General features: G+C 36.4%; 1 long non-coding RNA gene across 1 annotated transcript; it reads left to right on the top strand.

Moving 5' to 3' along the window:
• The first annotated feature begins 4,586 nt into the window (after positions 1 to 4,586).
• On the top strand, positions 4,587 to 17,024 carry LOC119864374. The gene is made up of 3 exons (XR_005373753.1): positions 4,587 to 4,700; positions 5,665 to 5,830; positions 16,963 to 17,024. It is a non-coding gene; the product is annotated as an uncharacterized LOC119864374 (long non-coding RNA).
• The last annotated feature ends 4,860 nt before the right edge of the window (positions 17,025 to 21,884 follow it).

Genomic DNA, 21,884 nt, shown 5'->3' with positions numbered 1-21,884 from the left:
GGGAAGGGAGAGAGTCAAATTTCAATGGCTTTATTGATGCCCAAGTCACAATCCTACTTGCTCCTTTGGAAGGAGGGAGTGCCCCAATCCAACTGAAAGGTTTGGGCATTATTCATAGTAGGGAAGAAAAGCTGAATGGACCTTGTGGGTCATTAAGTGGTGACAACACAATATACTGTTTCTTTTGGTTTTACAGCTGGATTTACACTAGGAATTTAGGTGCCAAGTGGACATTCCTACCAATTTGGCAGATTAAAGACAATCCTCTTCGGGAGCACTGCCCTTTGGACATAAATAGCTTTTTCTTATTGAAACATCTGGGACTCTCCTATAAATGTCCTTGTTAAGGGTCATTGACTCATGGGACTGATAACCATCAAGGTCATGATTGAACTTGCAATTCTCTGATTGCCACCAATGCTGTGTGAATCCATCATTATATTTTATATTTCCTAACTATGTTTCCGATTTAGGAAAGGTCACACTTCTTTGAGTTTTACCCAGTCCTGGAAGCCTCTGTCAGGATTGTCCTCTCCTGGAGCAGTGCACATACCACGACACATGCACCAGGTTATAGTGTTACTGTTCAAGCTCAGCCTGCACCATTGTGACTATACCATTGTAGCCCCAGAAGCCAAAATGTCTTATTTTTGTGTTTATTTTTTTTAAACCAAGAATATTTAGTTTGACCATGGAATCTATTTTTTTCCACAAAGCCACAAAGCAACGTGTTGATATTCATAGTGTTCAATGTGTTTTCCAGAGTCTGCACTATCCACAGGTATCCGGTGTTATGGAGAATTAGAATGTCCTTCTCAAAAATCAACTCAAAATGATTCTGACTCTACTTTCTTCAACTCCTCTTGGTCCAGATCTTTTATATCTATCTATCTATCTATCTATCATCTATCTATCTCTATCTTTTTATTTATTTTTGGTCCAGATCTTTTAGTCAGAGATTTTAATCACTGAATATGGCTGTCCACAGCAAGTGATCATCTCATTTGGCCACTTCCTGAGAAATGATCAGGGTCGACGGGATGGGTTTTTTGGCCGAGTATGAATAGTTGGCGTTCTGCTCCATCCCTTCCTGACCATGCTGGTGTAACTTTCCCTTATTGTTATCATCAGGCCGCATGGACCAGTTAATATACCCTCCAAGTGGTAGCCTGTCCAAAAGGAATTCAAGGGTTTCAAACTCTCTTCTAATGCAGCTACTTGGATATCCTTCTTAGGCATATTTTTAGACCATAAGAATAATGACATCGGCAGCCCAGGTGGCTCAGTAGTTTAGTGTCACCGTCAGCCCAGGGTGTGATCCTGGAGACCCAGGATCGAGTCCCAAGTCGGGCTCCCTGCATGGAGCCTGCTTCTCCCTCTGCCTGTGTCTCTGCCTCTCTCTCTCTCTCTCTCTCTATCTCTCAGGAATAAATAAATAAGATCTTAAAAGAAAGAATAATGACATAATGGCCATTTATCAATTGAACACTATCCTAGTACTAGTAGTATTCAGCAGTACAATACTCACCAAGTCCCTTTATCGTGGTCCATGCCAACCAAAAGAGGGAACATTGTCTCTCAGGTACTTGACCTTTATGGATAAAAAGTCTGGGTGCAAATAGAAGATGATTGGGAAATGAATCAAACTACAGATCTAGAAATGGGACACAACAATTTTGTGGCAAAAAAGGAAGAGCATCAACCTAAGTACCCAGCAAATATCTGGGACTCCAGGACATATGGTGAAGGGACAAACGTCAATCATCTCTGCCTTTCAGAATCATCCCAGATGCTTGCTCGTGAAGAAAAACACCCTGGTGTGCTGCTTCCAAGGTGTGGAGAGCATTTTAAATGTCATTGACTACTTTGTCTTCCATCTCCTATCACGTGGCTCTGACCGTGATTCAAATGCCATTACCCCATTACCCTTAAACTCATTGTAAAGACTGTTGAAAACAGCAAGAGATGGTCTTGGCTCCTGTACTTCCTGTGTGAAACAACTGCCACCATCTCAGATGTTTTCCCTACTCCCTTTTCTGTGACGATCATTCAGTCATTCCACGTAGTAGATGAATGCCACAGACCAGGAGAATGGGTTGGACTGGCTGTTGCCAGACAGTTCCTCAGAAACATAACAAAACAAACAAGCAGACAAAAACCTGCTTTTTGAACTAAATTAGGAATGCTAAAGATGCACCAGCTAGAGAGGAGGACACATCAGTGGCACTGTCAACCTGTGACCCTGACTGATGTAAATCCCATATAAGGTCACAAAAAACTTTAATGACACTCTTTTTCCTAGAGGTACTATGTGGGTCTGTGGGATTGTTTTTCTGTTTAGAAGACTGGCATTCGGGCAGCCTGGATGCCCCACCCTCCCCCGGTTTGGTGCCGCCTTCATCCCAGGGTGTCATCCTGGAGACCCGAGATCAAGGCCCACATGGAGCTCCCTGCATGAAACCTGCTTCTCCCTCTGCCTGTGTCTCTGCCTCTCTCTCTCTCTTCCTCTGTCTCTCATGAATAAATAAATAAAATCTTTTTTTTTTTTTTTTTTTTTAAATTTTATTTATTTATGATAGTCACACAGAGAGAGAGAGAGGCAGAGACACAGGCAGAGGGAGAAGCAGGCTCCATGCACCGGGAGCCTGACGTGGGATTCGATCCCGGGTCTCCAGGATCGCACCCTGGTGCCAAAGGCAGGCGCCAAACCGCTGCGCTACCCAGGGATCCCAAAAATCTTTTTTTTTTAAAGAAGATTGGCATTCACTTGCCTCTCCCCTGAAAACATGGTATCTTGCACCTTAAAAATGGTCTTAAGAGACCTTCATGTGCTTAAGGAAATAACATCTGTATATCTCATAGCTGTCAAAAGACCGCGGAGTGTTCTCCAAAATGAAGAAATTCATGGATTTTTTTCCCAGAGGATGAATGATTTGAAATTTATATGCAACCTAGGGACAATTATCCCTGTATCATGAGTCATCTGATTAGAACTGGTGGTATGACATTTGTTCCTGACTTTATCTGAAGTGATTAATTAACAGTATTTTGGCCCTGGAAGACACTCAGGTCAGCTTCAATTCACTTTTCCAAGTTTGTTAATGATAACAGAATTATCCAGACTTCATCCTTCCAAAAGCCAAGGTACTTTCTGTATAATCATGTGTACATCCTACCATACCAGGATTAGTACTCAAGCCAGATGGAGAAAAATAAGAAGTCATTCTCCATCTAAGGTAGAGCTGATGGTTTATAGGAATTGTTCAGTTGATTGGGTCTAGAAGTGTGGTATAAATGGTTGAGAGTAATATTATAAGTTTATCTCAGCTTGTTGTTTGGAGTCCTGTTGGTAGCAGCCTTAATATCAATAATAAATATGAGACAAATTGAGTGGATCTGTTCCAGCTTCTGTTGGTTAGAGTGGCCAATCTACTCTACCATGATCACTCAGAAGACAAGATGGTCTAGAAGAGATGGATATTGATAACGAGTGACTTTCCATGGGTCTTTTGTGTCACTGAATGAAATGTGAGGAACGGCACTATCACCGTTCCAAACTTTTCAAGGATGTTTATATAGTGAACAGCCTTGGAAGATAGAGATGGTGTCTCTATCCAAGGCAAAAAGCCAGCATTCTTACTGTCCTTCATAAAAGATATCAGCTCTCTAAGCTCAAATTTCTCCCCCTTTAATGAAAACTATTCAATATTTAGGGATCAGTTGACTCTTTTCATATAACCCTTTGGTAATTGTGCTTCGGGAACGAGCAGAGGAAAATGTTTACACTCCAGCCACTGCTAGTACGTTGAGGGGTGAAGTCCTTTGTATCTGATCCAGGGATTTGATGTCTTTGGCAGCATCCATGAAATGCAGATGATAACTTGGGAGTAGGGTACTTTGCAGGTAGGGTAAAGTCAAAGCCTTCACAGCTGTTGACACTGAACAAATACGTGAGTTAAGGATAACCTCCTTTCCTGAATTTTTTTTTTTTAGTATTTAAAAAAAAATTTTTTTTTATTTATTTATGATAGTCACAGAGAGAGAGAGGCAGAGACACAGGCAGAGGGAGAAGCAGGCTCCATGCAGGGAGCCCGACGTGGGATTCGATCCCGGGTCTCCAGGATCGCGCCCTGGGCCAAAGGCAGGCGCTAAACCGCTGCGCCACCCAGGGATCCCTCCTTTCCTGAATTTGGAGGAAGACATCACTAACCTCACTGACATTCTTTTTTCTTTCTTCTCTGTTACCAGTCAGTATACCTCTTATACCTCTGCCGTCTCACTCTGCACTCAGCACCACTTCTCCATCTTCACTGGCCCAACTGTGATGCGCTTAAATGCAATCAGTAAGGCTGCAAGCTGCCTGGGATGTGGCCTTTAGCCCATGTCTTTTGTAAGTTCTCCATTTTGAAAGTTTCCATGGGTTTCCTTAGCCCTCTTCCTTCCTAATGCCCTTAGCAAAATTAGCATTAGCCTCGCAACAAAATTGTAAACAACTTGGATTTAGAGTACATTTTTGACATTTTCTACTCATCAAAAATGTACTGAGGAATATTTTTTAGCCTGTCCACCACAGCATGAGAAAAAGCCTCTAAAGTCTCCATAATCTTGTTTTTCAGGCTCCGGAACATTTCACTTTGGTCTCCAAACTCAAACACTGCTACACGAGCTCTATAACCATCCTGGGCTTTTATGACGTGAAGGTATTGAGGAGATTCTGAATTGTTTATATTATTTCCTTCCTAATACTGAAAGCTCATGGTCTCTTGGTGGATGGAGTATAATTCAGGATTGACTGGAATTATTCCTTAATTTCTCTCTCTCTCTCTCTACACACACACACACACACACACACACACACACACACACACACTGGAATATTATTTAGCCATAAAAAAGAACAAAACTCTGCCATTTGTCATGATTTTGTTTAGAGTAACATAATGTTAATTTTAAAAAAATATTTTATTTATTTGTTCATGAGAGAGAGAGAGGCAGAGACACAGACAGAGGGAGCAGCAGGCTCCATGCAGGGAGCCCGATGTGGGACTTGATCCCAGGACCTCAAGATCATGACTTGAGTGAAAGGCAGACGCTCAACCACAGAGCCACCCAGGTGCTCACATTATGTTACTTTAATATTTCATTCTTAAAGAGCCTGCTCCCCCAGGGATGAGGAGAGGAAGAACAAGGGCTTAAAAGAGACAGAGAGCCTAGACAGCCACACCATTATTTGGATAATTACCAACGATGACCTGAGTTAAGACAGCGGCATTGGGAAGTAAAATAGCTTAAAGTTGCTATATATACAAGAGATCAAACTGACATATAATCTGAATTATGTTTTTTTCTAAAATTACTCTAAGAAAATGTTAGTATTTAACTACTAAAAGCAACTATGTGTTGCATATCATTTACGCCACCCAAACTGTACATTTCTATATAAAGTATTGAGCACAAGGGAAGAGTACAACAGTTACTATTTTTTTAAAATATTTCGTTATTATCAGTTTTTTATACTCTTACCTATTCATTTCTGCCAGCAGTTGCAAAGGGGAGATACATTTCCCATCATCTTAGATTTGGCTATCATATGCAGAAACTTTTTATAAGTTGTCCAGTACAGTAGTCCCCACTTATTTATGGTTTTGCTTTCCCCGGTTTCAGTGACCCACCATCAACGACAGTTTAGAGGCAGAGGATCCTTCTTCTGACTTAGCATTAGAAGCTCAATAGTTGCCAAACATCACATCACAATGCCTATGTCATTCACTTGACTTCATTTCATCTTGGAGGCCTTTTGTTAGCTCACATCCTCACAAGAAAAAGAAGGGTGAGTACAGTATAAGATATTTTGACACACAGAGAGATACCACATTCATTTAACTTTTATTACACTATATTATAATAATTACTGTGTTTTATTATTAGCCATTGTTAATCTCTTACTGTGCCTAATACACAGTTTAAACTTTATCATAGGTATATATGTATAGGAAAAATATAGTATAAATAGAATTTAGTACTATCTATAGTTTCAGGCATCTCCTGAGAGTCTTGAACTGTATCCCCCCTACAGATTAGAGAACACTACTGTAACCAGACTAGAGGAGAGTGAGGATTTCAATCTGTGTGTCTCTAATTGCCAAAAACATGTTCTTTCTGTTGCATAGATAACATTAAAGTTAAATATATTTTTGATGTCTCTGTAAGCATGTCTGTGTCTCTAACTTTTCATTGAGATTCGATTGCGATGTAATGTTGTATAAATTTAAGATCACAACAACATGTTGATTTGATGATACATTTATACTGCAATATCATTACCATGGTAGCATTAGCTAACACCTCTATTATGTCACATAATTATCATTTGTTATTTCTTTCCTGTAGTGAGAACAATTATGATCTAGTTTCCTATCAACTTTGAAGTTTATCATATATTACTGTGACTGTAATCTCCGTGTTGTCCATCTCTAATTTTTTTAACTACAACTAATTTACTCTAGTAGGCATTTTGAAAACAAAAGCCAATAATAACAAAGCTTAAAGAAACTTTCTATTTCCATCATCACTCAAATTTGTTTTCCCACTTGTTGACTCATTCCAGTAGCCATTTATGATATCTAGTCTTCATTCTTTGTGCCTTTACTCCTGGTATATCTTTAATTGACCTTCCCTTTATATCTTGCTACTACATCTCTTCCTCCCCTCAGCTAACTAATTAAACAATTTGCAAGACCATAGTGTGTGAGTTCCTAATAGACAATGTGTCAAGGAGACACTGAAGACAAATGCATCAACAGGCCATGGATGAAGTGTCAGGGGATTATGGGAAGATGTACCACTTTGACAGACAGGGACTTTGAGCCAATAAATCCCCCAGGGATCTCCTTGACCCTCTGGAATTTTCACACAGACACAGCTAAAACCCTCTCCAGCTGTTCTGTTCCCAGAAGAGATACAGGCTAATTTTGGATGAACCACAAAAAAAAAAAAAAAAGAAAAAGAAAAAAATTCCTCTCCTCAGGAAATTTTTGGAGGAGATGATCCAGAAGGTAACAGAATGAGAGAAAAAAATGATATTGAAAAATGTTATGTTTCAGAAATAAAATAAATAGACCTGGAATCATATTAGGTCAGTCTGAGGAAAAAGGTTATTTCTCTAGTAATGTAAGGCTAGTCATCTTTATGAATTTTTTCTGTAATTAATTTTTTTGCATTTGTGAAGGAGAGATTGTGACACATGTATGAATGCCAGATTATCTGATATAATAATGAAAGCCAACAGTTACTCTGTGCTTACTATAAGCCATATTCGATTATATATATGAATTATCCCCTTTAATTTTTATAAGACAGTATGTGGTAGATACTATTATTAACTTCATTACAGATGAAGCCGATGAGCCACAGTAACTTAATAACTTGCCTAAGGTCATATGGATACAAACCTAGAGAGCCTGACTCTATGGTTAGTTCTTGGCTTCATTGGTGAGGCATGTTGTAGAAGTAAACCTTTTACTTCAGACACCACTGAATGGTCATTGTGAGGCTGTTTCTGGAAAGGTAGTGGAGTGAAGGTGTCTACTCTGTCTCTGGTTTCCTCCGGTAGCTCTTCTTTGCATTGTAGCCAATATTAGTCCGTAGGCTCTGACTCAAACACACATTTAGTTTACCTTTGTGCCTACAACCCTCTCCATGCGTCTCTAACACTTTTTAATATTCTGGCCTCCTTTATTTGACCTGGGTATTACTCCAAACACTGGTGAGCCACTGAAGGATTTCCCTTGCTCTGAAGACACCGCCCCTCCACTCGCTACCCACCTCCCTCTCTCTAGCTCCAAATACTTTGCACACCATTCCCTTAGTTTCAACCTTACCAACATTATCCTCATCCCCATTCCTAATACAAAATGCAAATTAGGCAGGGGCAGACATTCAGCCAGCCTTCTTACAGTGCAGGAGAACTGGGTGGTTAGAAGACTTAGATACACAATTTCTGTTGGCAGACGTTCTAAGCTATGACAACTTTTTATTGAACTGGAGTTTTCATTGATTTTTTTTTTTTTTTTTTTTTTTGCTTTATGTCGTGTGAATTTTATTTATTTATTTATTTTTTTAATATTTATTTATTTATTTATTTATTTATTTATTTATTTATTTATGATAGTCACAGAGAGAGAAAGAGAGAGAGGCAGAGACATAGGCAGAGGGAGAAGCAGGCTCCATGCACCGGGAGCCTGATGTGGGATTCGATCCCTCGTCTCCAGGATCGCGCCCTGGGCCAAAGGCAGGCGCCAAACCGCTGCGCCACCCAGGGATCCCTGTCGTGTGAATTTTAAAATGTCCTCAACAAACCTCTATTCTCTCACCAATATAATTTGTCTTTAAAAACATTTCAATCTTTTACTTCTCTAGTAAACTACAACTTATTTTGTCTTCCTTTGTTGATTATTAGTAAGTACTTTTTTTTTATTGATACACTTTAATCCTTTTATGGGGATTATTCATTTTGAGTGGTGTTTATTTTCTACTCGCTTCAAACACACACACACAAAATCCATTTCTCGATCATAGACTTACCTCGTTCTGTAGAGTGCAGTGCGATTTGTGGGGAAGATGTAAAACTCTTTCAGTAATTTTACTCCCAAAGAAAAATTCTCTAGTGGTTCCTATCATATTTCTCTTTCTCTAATAGACCTTAACATTACCTCTCCTTCCTCTGTCTGTGAACCATATCTTATGTCTCATGTGAGTGATATTAAGTGTTTTCTGTAATAACAATTCATGTGGCTCTTATGAAGCTCACAAGTGCTACTAAAAAAGTGCCACTGTTATTTTGAAAATCATAGTCTAATTGTTATAGTTGATGTTTGTCTTTTGTTTAGCACTAAATGGTAACCAAATTGATTTTTTTATTTTTTCTTCTAAGAAACATTAAATAGCCTTCATGGCTTATTTGTAGTAATAGTAGAACAAGCTAAAAATAGGACTTATCACAGGACATATATGGAAGAACAAGGAAATTTGGCTTGGAAAACAGGAAGTTCATGGAGAATGTCAGAATTATTTTGAGAAGTCGAGTTCTAACAATCTCTTTATGTTAAAGAGCAGGACTAGTAACATTATATAAGGGGCATTTCAGCATAATCTGGGTATTCATTAAAAATAAGAGGAGTTTAAAAATGAAAATTCAGGGTTTTTGAAGTAACAAGTTGAAGTATTCAAGTAGAAGCTATATGAATACACAGCAAAAGTGTGATAAAGAGGATTACTTCTTGGGAGGCTGGAATAGATGATCACTAAATTTATTCCTATTTTAATATTTATGGTATATTTATAATTTTATGGAAGCATGACATTAAAGAATTAGAATAGGTGCTCAAAATATGTAATAATTTAATTCAACTATATATAGGAATGTTTCATGTCTATTGGAAGTTTGAGTAATTATAGTAGAGAGATATTTTAAAGAGAATATTAGGTAATCAGTACATATTGTTGTTTATTGTTAATTCCTTGATATGATTTTTCTATATCCATAGTCTTTTCAGTAAACTACAGATGCATAGTCACAGAGTTTCTTTTAAAGACTGATAAAAGCAACAACACTAATAACTATCGTTAAAATTGAAATACAGCAACAAAATTTTATTTCCACTGTTTTCTTCACTTTTACATACACCAGGGAGGAATGCCAATATCTATAATTCTCAGAACCTGCATTTAAATATCTTCAGATTACCTGAGTAAATATTCTACTTGATTTCTGCAAGGGCAATTAGTATAATTCTTCCCTCAAATATACACTCTGGGTTTAGAAGACTAAAACTCTACAAATCTATATGCATATATTTTTATGCACAGATGTTTATGGATTATATATAGCTAAATGTTTGTATGTGTATTTTTTATGTTGAAGGGAGTAAAAAAATATAGGAAATGTACAAGCGTGTCTGAATGTCAAATCCTCCTTTATTTGAGGATATGCTATTTCAGGTGATTTTTGATACATATGTAAAATGGTAGTAATCAACTAAGATATGCTTTCAACAAGTGTTTGCTTGATAGTTGCCAAGCATTATATAAAATGCTGGCGGGGCAGGTAGGCGGTGAGCATGATGTTAGATATAGTTCTTAAATACTGCTGAATACAGCATAGTGGAAGGAGGGAAGCAGACATGTAAATATCTAAATAAATAAGTTACAATAAAACAATGCATATATCTTCAATATTAGTGCCTATCATTCATTCCCAATTGGTAATAGAAGTCTTCTTTTTTTTTTTTTTAAGATTTTATCTATTTATTCATGAGAGACACAGAGAGAGGCAAAGATATAGCCAGAGGGAGAAGCAGCTCCCTGCGGGGAGCCTGATGCAGGATTCAATCCTGGGACCCCAGGATCATGCCCTGAGAAGAAGGTAGACACTCAACCACTGAGCCACCGAGGCATCCCTGGGAATAGAAACTTTCCTTTGTTTTCATCTTTTATAATCACACCCAGGGCTTACTTGAGTGATCTAGGTAAAGTGAATGTCTAGGAAATACTGTTGATTTAATGAGCAGCTAAATTGTTAAATTACCAATGTAATATCTTTGTATTCAGCAAATTGGTTAATCAAAATAAATAAAGCATAGTTTTGATTGGTTAATATATTGCGTATCTCTTGGTAGAAACAGGTTATTGAAGAACAGCACTTAGATTTCCCATGTAAGAATATCTGCTTTGAAATACAAAGTCCATAAACTATGGACTGGAAAAGAATTGTGAGTAATTTGTTTCTCATAAATAAGAAAATGAAAGTTTCTTACGTGTAGCAAATACATGTAAATGTATTTGGCTTATTGACTTACAGAAATTGATATTGGCTAGGAAATAAATTATAAATACCAAATATTATTTTTCCTAATGCCACAGAAATCTTTTCTTCTCTGGTATTCTTCTCAACCCAGTGAAATTGTTTCTTCTTACCCACCTGATATTTACTTAATAAAGATATTAAGGGCCCCAAAGACTAATTGAAAAGTAAAGTTAGAAGTAATTTATTTGGGAGAGTGATGAAAACTGTGGCAATTAAAATCTATAATTTCCCAAACAACTTAATTAAAATGTTTTTTTCCCCCAAATTATAAAGTGTTGGTTCAAATAGGCAGGTTTAAAATATCCATGGAATACTGGAGATAGGTGAATTAAATCCATTTTTCTCAACCACTGACTCCTTGGAGCTCTGAAAGTTTGACATCCAGCTCAGCATTTGTAAGCTGAGTCACCATAGGCAAGTCACTTCATTTCTTTATGTCTCACTTTCTTAATTTGTAAAGCTAGGTTGCTGCTAGCATGTCCTAACTCATACAATAAGGTTGGTATATACGAAACATTCAATATATCTACATATTTATTTTAAAAATTATTCCCTCTCTCTACATGTTCTCAGTGAAAATCTAGCCACATGGCAGTTGAATACAAGGTCTAACAATCTGCTGAGTGGCTGGTAGGCGGAGCAGAGGGACTGGGGTTCTCTTACTGAAAATTAACACTGAGCTAATTTCATCAATGTAAATCTATCTGTCTGGCTACACTTCTAATTAGTGTGTGAGGACTTCAATTTCATGTCAAGAGAGGGAGAGGGAGAAAAGAGGGGGGGAACAATGTAAGGGTGAAATGGAAAGTTTTATTTGGAAAGTTTTATTTAAATGTTTTGTGTTCCCTTTTAACCAACACCAAAAAGAGGGAAAAAAATTTTTGCCGTCCCAAACAGGAGTGTTCCTTCAGAGAGGAGTGGGCAATGCCTGTTAAGAGCTGAGAAATGTCTGTCTGTCCAGGCTGCTGCTCTTCCCAGCCCAGGAAGCCCTGGGGTCGGATAGCCAGTCCTAGTTCACTTCTTGGGAGCCCCTGGCAGCCTTGGAATGAGTGAGCAAATCCCTTTCCTGTGGAGGAGAACCTGTTCTCCCCTGCAGTAGGGACTTAGCATGATGGGGCCTGGTGGTTCCAGGAGGGGAGCAGAGTGGGAAGGTCAGATCTGGAATGTTCCATGGAGGCTCTGGGGCCTCCAGGTCTGGAGAAATGTGTTTGCTAGAAAAATAAGATGCTTTGAGTATTTCCCAAGGCTGAAATGACCTTGGGAGACTAAGGTAATCTATGGAGATTTCATCAAAGCTATAACTATTGGGACATGGTCAGAAGACCAAGGAGATAAAAGAACTGAGTCTTTGGAAAAGACTGGATTTATTTATTCATCCTTTAAGTCTTAGGAGATTTTTAGTTCAGATACCCATCTGACACAATATATAGTCTTCTTATTCCCTCCTGTTTTATGAGTGGTAAGAGAATGTAGACATTGAGTTTTGTCTGCGCTCATCTAGCATTCGTTATTCTAATAATTGCTAGAAAATCCTTTTTTGTGACCAAGAGATTCTTGAAAAACTTGTTACACAATATTCGATATTAGAATGATATACACAGTCAAAAGAAAACCATCCTTATCTTCAGTCACATTAAGGGTCTTTGTTTTAAAAGAGAAGCTGAGATTATGGTAAACCCACCAAATACAAACACAAAGAACACACACATTAATCTATCTGTTACTCAAAGCAGGATATTCAAATATGAGATGGGCCTATTATTCGGGACTTTGGAGAAGGAAGGTCAAATTGTTACATGAAGTTCATTCTCCATCTCTTGCTTCCAGGAAAAAGTATTCTCAGGGTCTGGTTGGAACTGCCTGGGGCAAGTTGCCATGGCATCTGTGCCCAGAATGATTTGGCTATGGCTTGTCACCTCCAATTCTTCAGATCCAGGGAAAACCAGATAAAATAGAATTAAATTTCAAAGCATCTTTGAAAAGTTGAATGCTTTATGTCCACCACAATGGCCACACTACATAACGACGATTCAATAAATGCAATACTCCCTTTTCCTTCACATGGTATAAGAAGTGGAGTCTGTTTCACATCAGTCCCTTTCTCTGTGATTTTACATCACAATAGAGATTTGAATTAATATTGACTCAAAAGCTTTATATTTTATAAGATGCCAGAAATCACTAATTAATTTTTATTACAGTAGCATTTCACGTTATCTACTATTCTTATCCTAGAGTCTGCTGTATATAATTCTGAGAATAGAGATCTAAAAAGAAGACAGCTGCATTTTTTCTTTCTTCTTTCTTTCTTTCTTTCTTTCTTTCTTTCTTTCTTTCTTTCTTTCTTTCTTTCTTTCTTTCTTCTTCTTTTTTCTTTCTTTCTTTCTTTCTTTCTTTCTTTCTTTCTTTCTTTCTTTCTTCTTTCTTTCTTTCTTTCTTTCTCTTTTTTCTTTCTTTCTTCTTTCTTTCTTTCTTTCTTTCTTTCTTTCTTTCTTTCTTTCTTCTTTTTCTTTTTTCTTTCTTTCTTCTTTCTTTCTTTCTTTCTTTCTTTCTTTCTTTCTTTCTTTCTTTCTTTCTTATGATAGTCACAGAGAGAGAGAGAGGCAGAGACACAGGCAGAGGGAGAAGCAGGCTCCATGCACCGGGAGCCCGACGTGGGATTCGATCCCGGGTCTCCAGGATCGTGCCCTGGGCCAAAGGCAGGTGCTAAACCGCTGCGCCACCCAGGGATCCCCATTTTTATTTTATATCATTACTAATTCTTGGAAAAAGTTCAGAAAAAATTAAAACATGAACAAGTACTATTATCAACTACTGTTTATGTAATAAAAATAATTAAGACACATATGTCCACCCAAGCATTGAAACTGGAGATGACTTTGGAGATCATCTTCAATTCATTATTTTTTTAAATGTAGAACAAAGCAAAATGACAATAGCAATAAAACTCAAATGTAAATATTTACATGCCTTATATCACATAGTTTAGCCAGATTTTTCCAGAAGTAGGAAAACAATCCATGCCTCTGGATGTCCATGCTTGTCTTGTTTCATGGTAAGTCCCACCTGTATGTTACCTAACTTCAAGGTTAACTACAAAATGAAGTTCAAGATAGAATGTTTTGTCAACATCGCTTAAAAAATTGATATTCTGTTTTGGAACAGGCCTGCTAAAATAAATATTTTTTGCCAAAATATGATGTTTTAGAGCTTCTACTTATTAATCAAGTGAAATCTTATTTTTCAGTTGAGTAACATTTAAAAATTCTTAGGTTTTATTTTAAATAAGTAAAGGTTAAATGTGTTTTAAAAATATTTTCCCCAAATGGCTCAGAATATAACATATACATAGTATCAAAAGGAATTTAAAATATCATTTCCCCATTCCAACAAGCATAATATACTTAATTGATTAGAGGGTCATGCTGTTGTGTGTGAAGGTAGGGATGAGGAACAATTATTGCCTCCATCTTTCATTATTTTAGAGAGTACAGAGGGCTTAGATTCCATTCCTCGGGAGAGTTCATATCAGCCTAGATATGTCCTATCCCTTCTCCACACTTCTTTGCTCACTCTTATGGAAGGAGAAATTCTTGATCTGATTGTGAAATTGGTGAGAAACTGACATCCACTGACACATACCCCATGTAGTGTGTGTACCCATAGAAAGTAATTTGTGAGCTATATAGCAGAAAAGGCCCAGACCATTTCTTTCCCTTCAGGGCCACCAGAAATCCTTTGTATCTGATTCTGTGAAGCCTGCTAGGATCTGACAGGTCCAACCTCTCTTCCTCTTTTGTACTTTCTGCTCTGCTAAATTTATTAGCTGCTTTAATCCCCCACGCAGCTGTCCAGATAAGTGTCTCCTACTCAGACACAATTTTTGAAGCAAGAGAATCCTATAATTTAGATTCCATTGGGTTTGGTGGATGGATGGTGGAGGGGGCAAACATAAGGAAGCTCAATTTTTGTGTAGAATCCAAAATGCATTCTCCATTCTCCCTGTAATAGGCAACTCTGGTATTTTTGAGTGTTATTGTGCTTTTATATAGTATGTTAATAATGTTGAAACTTCATTTTGTTCAACAACTCTATACATCTGAATCTCCATCCTTCCTTTCTCTCCCTCTAACCTAAATATTAAAACACAAAACCAAAACCAAAAAACAAAACAAAAAACAAACAAACAAAAAAAACCTAGGAATCCCTGGGTGGCTCAGCAGTTTAGCACCTGCCTTCAGCCCAGGGTGTGATCCTGGGGTCCCGGCATCGAGTTCCACATCGGGCTCCCAGCATGGAGCCTGCTCCTCCCTCTGCTTGTGTCTCTGCCTCTCTCTCTCTTTCTCTCTCTCTCTCTGTGTCTCTCATAAATAAATAAATAAATAAATAAATAAATAAATAAATAAATAAAATCTTTAAAAAGAAACAAGTTTTAGGACATAATATTTGTTAATTGAATGATGAATATAATATTGAGAGAGTGACTTTTATAATTTTTATTTTTAAAAGTTTAAAAATGTGTTATGAAGATGCATTTTGATGTGTTGGGAGTGAGGGAGGGAGTGGGAGGAAGATACTATTCAATATATCCGTTACAGTATTCAAGCATGAATTTTCATTTTCAAACTTTTCCCTTGGGTTCATTTATGTCCAAAGAGAAAAAAGACAGGCTAGAAAATAGGATAACTTTATAATTTTAACTGCAAGTTTTTACAGAACCCAATTTATCTATACTAGTTTAAAATGCAGGCAATATTCTAAAACACCAAATTGTTATTGGTTTTGTTCCTTTTTTGCTAGGTAACTGTCTAAAATGTAAGAGGTGAAATTGGCAAACAAGTTGTGTAGGAAGGGTCTGTCTGTTTCAGGTAACATGCTTTTCAGATTAACTGGAGTCTGGGGGTGATATCCTCAAGACTACACTAGACAGAAGGAAAGGCTCAAGAAGTCATGACATTTAATTACCTAACTAGCCTATCTCTAGCAAACCATATAGGATGAAATGTCATGGATTCTTATGTGCTAAACTTAGCTTTACCAGATTTTCCTATTTTCTTCCACCTGAAATTCCTTTCTATTTTAATATTTCTTTAAAAAATATTTTATGGTTTTTTAAACCACATCACATCTGCCGTGGAATGATGTGACTATAGTTGATGAAATAGGGTTCTTTCCAGTTTCGAAGAATTTAGCTTGCTCTTAGATGAGCTTTGTATGCTTGATACAACCCAAACTAGTACTTCAGAATTCAATCAACTTTACGTTGCAAAACTAAGTACTTACTGTTGAAACATTTTTTCTAAGATTGATTATGTCATAGGTGAGTACATTTGACATATTCAGCAGTATAGATGGGATTTTGTAGAAATATTTATTTTAGTAGGTAAACAGTGCCAGTCTGTAGGTTAAGTAATAGTATACTTACTTTCAATTTTTAATGTGGTTTTAGTGATTTTTTTTTCTGCTTAAGATTTTATTTGACAATATTTTCACAGAAAGAACAGAATAAAAATTAATTTAAATATCATGAAACTACACTTGCTACTGTGTAAAATGTCTTATTTGGAGAGCAATCCACCCAAAATGAGATATAAATATCCTTGTTGCAAGAGGGTTGATAGGAAATTATACTGGATAAAAGAAGCCAGAGAGAATGTTGCTTTATAAGAAGTTTGTTAAAAATTTCCTTTGTTCCTGGAAGTTTCTAGACTCGAGTTTCAGAAACATAACTCATTTTTTTTCATTTATCTTCCACAGAAATATGTGAATTTAATATGTGAATTTTCAAGGAGCCCCAGAATGAAGTAGATCAACATTTAAACCATTCTTGCTAGAAATTTAATACAAATTCAATTTGATATTTGACCTTTGTTTTTATGACTGAAATATTTGTCTCCATGTAACCTTTGCCTTTGAATCACTGGTTTTAAAATCTTTAAACTGAGTTAAATACCTCACTTGGAGCTAAACAACTCTCAAAAAATTAGAATCGCAAAGGCTTACTGTTACTGAGTCATTAATATTTTTAAAGCTCTCTATATTGTAAACATTTTGAAACAAATCATCATTTAAGTATTGTTGTTTGAATAATTTCACAGAAAGGCAGTAGGAGCTCTTTGGGGAAGAGTTCCCATGGAGTTGAGGCTCGGGCGTCTCAAGATATGATACTATCCCACTGTTGGTTAAGTGGTAACTCTTTTATTTATTTATTTATTTATTTATTTATTTATTTATTTTTTATTTAAAAAATTTTTTTTAGTGGTAACTCTTTTAAGTTCAAATGTAATACATCAGTTTTTATTCCTTTAGTTATCAGTGTACTATGGATTGCCTCCCCCTCTTCCTTTTTTTCACCTTTGGCAGACTTTGTTATTCTTGCTTCTTTAAATGGTTATCTTTATTGGTTTAAGTGAAATTATTTAAATGAAATTATCTTACATCTGTGAAAGACTGGGAAGACAGGAGGCTGAATTCCAAAGAAGTTCAATGGCGCGTCCTGACTGCTACTGCTGGGATGACATGGAGGGAAACAGCAAATGCTGTTCATGCTTTCATTTTCTAAGACGCTTACATTAAGAAAATATGACAGAAAGTTGGTGCTCTAGTATCACTCAGCAAAGAGAAACAATGCTAAATAACTGACCCACAGCGCCTACCTGCTGTTCAGTATCCACAGGCACCCATGTGAGCATATTCATACTTCCATCTACTAACAACTTAGCTCTAACAGGATGCAATGAGCCTCTGAATAAGGATCCTCTCACCCTCCAAAGTTATCCAGCTCTGAGACGCCCAGGTGGCTCAGCGGTTGAGGGTCTGCCTTAGGCTCAGGGTGTGATCCCAGAGTTCCAGGATCCAGTCCCACATGGGGCTCTCTGAATGGCATCTGCTTCTCTCTCTGCTTATGTCTCTGCCTCTCTCTGTGTCTCTCATGAATAAATAAATAAAATATTTTGAAAAAAGTTATCCAGCTCTCCCTGATGTTAATTCAGTCATAATCCCGATAGAACTCTACTGGACACTTGGATGAGGGCCACCAGCTCTCACATTAAACCCATATTAAAGTTTAACAGCTTAGTGAAACTGTGGTGAACCACCAGACATACAGATGCACATCTAATAACTATTTATCTACCTATCTATGTCTTGTATCTATGATTGCCCTTATTCTTTCTCTCCATTGCTTTCTTACTCTAACTTTCTCACTATCTGGCTTTTTGTTTTACTTGAAAATCTTAGTGAATTTAGAAGTTGATAAAAACAATTTGAGGGAAGAAATAAATAGTCCATATCTATAACAGCTAACGGAAAAAAAAAGTTGACAAAGTCTATAGATTTTGTCAGGAAAATTAGACCCAGTGTTTGGAATTCACAATCAATTCCTTGGCATTTTAGATATCTTGCGGGTATTTGACTTTCATCATTATTTTTTGTAAGAAATCTAAATGAATATATTTATATGAATATATTTCTAATTACATTATCATTTTCTTTCTTGATTATCAGGTAGGGCATGACTGATGAAGGTGTTAAAGTTGTAAAGGCAAAATAGGAAATATTTTATAAATAACATCACACTACAAACTTCTACTTCCTTATAGTCAAATCACTGAGTTTTTGAGAAAATTGAATAACATAAGGTATATAATGAGCGATTCTGATTCAAGCCAGTAGATTCATTACATATAAGTACTCCATTCTTAGAAGGTTGTATTGAAGTCATAGAAGATATATAAAGAAGAAATAAGTAAATAAAAAAACTATGAGGCACAGAAAAATAAGAACATATAAAAAAGCTTGGAAAAACTCCCAGGAGAAAGCAGATGGCAGCTGATCCAATTACATTAATTAGTTTTTATAATGAATAATGTTTACATAATCATACCACCATAAATGCTACTTATTAATGTTTAAGTTTTAGAGGCAACACATAGAACAATCCTAATAAAGTGAATTATAGGTATAGAACAGAATGTAAATGTGACTTAAATTAAAAAGGTAAAAAAAAAAAAGGAAGAAAAGACTAATATGGTTAACATAGAGAGAAAAAAAGAATATTAATTACCCAAATGTCCTCCTCTTTTATATTTGAAAGTCAATATTCCTAACATTTACATAAGTCAAAACAGGAGTAGAGGGATGCCTGGGTGGCTCAGTAGTTGAGCATCTGCCTTAGACTCAGGGCATCATCCTCGGGGTCCTGGGATCGAGTCCCATGTCGGGCTCCTGGTGCATGGAGCCTGCTTCTCCCTCTGCCTGTGTCTCTGCCTCTCTTTCTCTCTGTGTATCTCATGAATAAATAAATAAAATCTTAAAAAAACCCAGGAATATAAAATAGTTATATTTAAACTAACAAAGATGATCATTAAAAGAAATAAGAATAACAGAGTATGCCAAAATAAAGAAGTGAAAAAAGGAAGTAGCCAATAATATAAGGATAAATAAAGTGAAAAATGAAGTAACATTCTTGCCCTTGTAAGATTTACTACATAATTAATAGTAATTGTTTAATTTGGAATGATTTGCTACCAATTCCTTATTTTCTTGACCTCGACATGTTTGACAGACAGTAAATTTTTAGGCAGAATGTCTCTCAATTTGGGTTTGTTTGATATATCTTCATATTTAGATTCAGGCTGCATTTCTGGCAGGATTTCCAAGAAATGATAGCACATCATTATTTCAGGAAGCACATAATATCAGATTTGTGCACTATTTGTTGAATTATTAGTGATGTTAATTTTAATTACTTCTTTAGGGGAGTTTGCGTCCAATTTCTCCACTGTCTAGTTGCTCTTTTCCCACCACAACTAATTAGTAATTTGTCTGGGGTACTTTGGGAATATGCACTGTGGATTGATAATATTGTATTGATTTTAAATTTCTGGAATTTTATCATGTGTTGCATCTACATATGAGAATATGCTTATTCTTATAAAATATAAGTGAAGTAGTGAGAAGTAAAGGAGTATAATATTCCCAACTTAATCCCAAATAGTTAAGAAAAAATAAAATGTGTATGTATAAATATATGCATAAAGAAAAAGATGAAATTAATGTTGCAAAGTGTGAGAATTAGTGGATCTAAGTGAAGGGGGTCTGGGAGCTCTTATTGTTGCATTTTCTTTGTACATTTGAAAATAAAATAAAATGTTATTAAAATAAAAAAGAAATTCTTTAATATTTGACCCATCCATTGAGATAAAGGAACAGGGAAATTATTACAAGTGAAACTTGGTATTAATTTGGAATTAGTTATTTATTTTGCTGAAAGCAAAATGGAAGTAGCAGAACGAGACAAAAAAAGAGAAAATGTGTAAAATTTAAATAAGAACTCTTCATACATAGACATAAGTAAATAAACTTTTGTTGTCTTCTTCAGAAACATCTAATAATTATGTGTAGATATTTTCTACTTCAGTGTGTGATCTGAGAAGCTTTTCCCTTTCCCACCGTAATACTGTCAGTGTTCAAAGCATATTAAGAACTCTTTTAGGAACGTTTTCAGGGCTTTAGCATTTAACATTTGTAGCTTTTGAGTGTTGTTTGGATTTTGTAAAAAATACCAATGTACAAAAGCTAAATGTAGTGACTACAGAATGAATAAGAGAATAAAAGTAGATAACATAGATAACATAATTTGAGGTAATAAAACATTATATAAATATACAGTATCAAGATTGATTTTCTTGTTTAGCTTATCAGTTGAGACTAAAAAAGAGACAGTGCTAATTGATTTTTAAAATAAGTACTTTGGATTAAAGGCATTTTATTGCAAGTCACTGCACAAAATTAAGGTGCTCAAAAGAATGTACAGCATAACAGTACAGTATATGCTTGAATCAACTACTTTTGACATTTTGTGGCCATCCTATTAATTCATTTATACACTCAGCAATCATAAATTACATACCTGCCCCCGTACTAGTGGTGATTAGTTTTATCTATTGCTTTTTACCCTATGTCAGACACTGTTTGGGGAACCTGTTTCTTTACCTGCATGCAAGCTGAGATTTAGTCAACTCACTTATACCCAAGGTCACACAGCTAGCAGTGGTATAAAACAGATTTGAATCTGTGTAGTTTGATTTCAGAGTTAACCAGTATAAATACTATACTGTACTTCCTATGATTTGATCTATTCCCTCAAAAAACTCACTGTACTGTGACAGAGAGTAGAATTATAAACAGACAATCCTGAAAATAAACATGAGTTGTACTAGTGATCAAATGTGAACAGATTATTATTATTTTATTCTTTCCAGAAGCACAGAGAAAGAAAGACGAGTTTAAGGAGCAGAATAGTGGAGGAGTAAAGAGTACTCATGGAGTCATATATGAATTCAATCCTGCATCTATCACTTACTTACCCTGGACTCTGAAGCAACTGGAAGAGGTGAAGAAAGCATATGGAGAAGAAAAGGACAGTTCCGTTAGCCTTATGGCTAACTGCTACTGGAGTATATGGCTTCTACTGGGGAGCTAGTAGGTCCCTAATATTGAGCTCCACAAAGAAACAGTCTTTTCTATTCATGTCACAGACAGGAAGGCAGATCTTCAGCGGTTCCTACCTGAGGAGTCTCCTTATAAAACAGCAGGAAGGAATGTAGAAGGATGCTTGCTTCCTATGGACGGGTAGCTCACAAAGAAGGAGAAAGTACTCCCAAGGATTTTTGATTTGTTCTTACTAAATGAACCATTCGGTTAAGTCATTCACCTCCACCCTGTAAGAGTGAGTGACGGAATGGAGAAGGGCTAGAAATCTCACTCTCAGGGTGGGCAGTTAACATGGAAATTGAAAGCAACACGAGTAGAGATGTTCAAGATGTAATTATTCCCATTATCAGTGTTTGAAAAACTTAGGGGAAAAACATAGAATCACAGAAGATAGATGGAGTTTAGGTGAGGGTTGAAGTAGGATTAGATCTTTTTTTTTTTAATATTTATTTATTCCTGAGAGACACACAGAGAGAGGCAGAGACATAGGCAGAGGAAAGAGCAGGCTCCCTGCAAGGAGCCT

The sequence above is a fragment of the Canis lupus genome, chromosome 19 (assembly GCF_011100685.1).
Source record: "Canis lupus familiaris isolate Mischka breed German Shepherd chromosome 19, alternate assembly UU_Cfam_GSD_1.0, whole genome shotgun sequence".
In the NCBI taxonomy this organism is placed as follows: domain Eukaryota; kingdom Metazoa; phylum Chordata; class Mammalia; order Carnivora; family Canidae; genus Canis; species Canis lupus.
The sequence above is the reverse complement of the archived record's forward strand: the minus strand, read 5'-3'. Positions and strand labels throughout refer to the sequence as shown.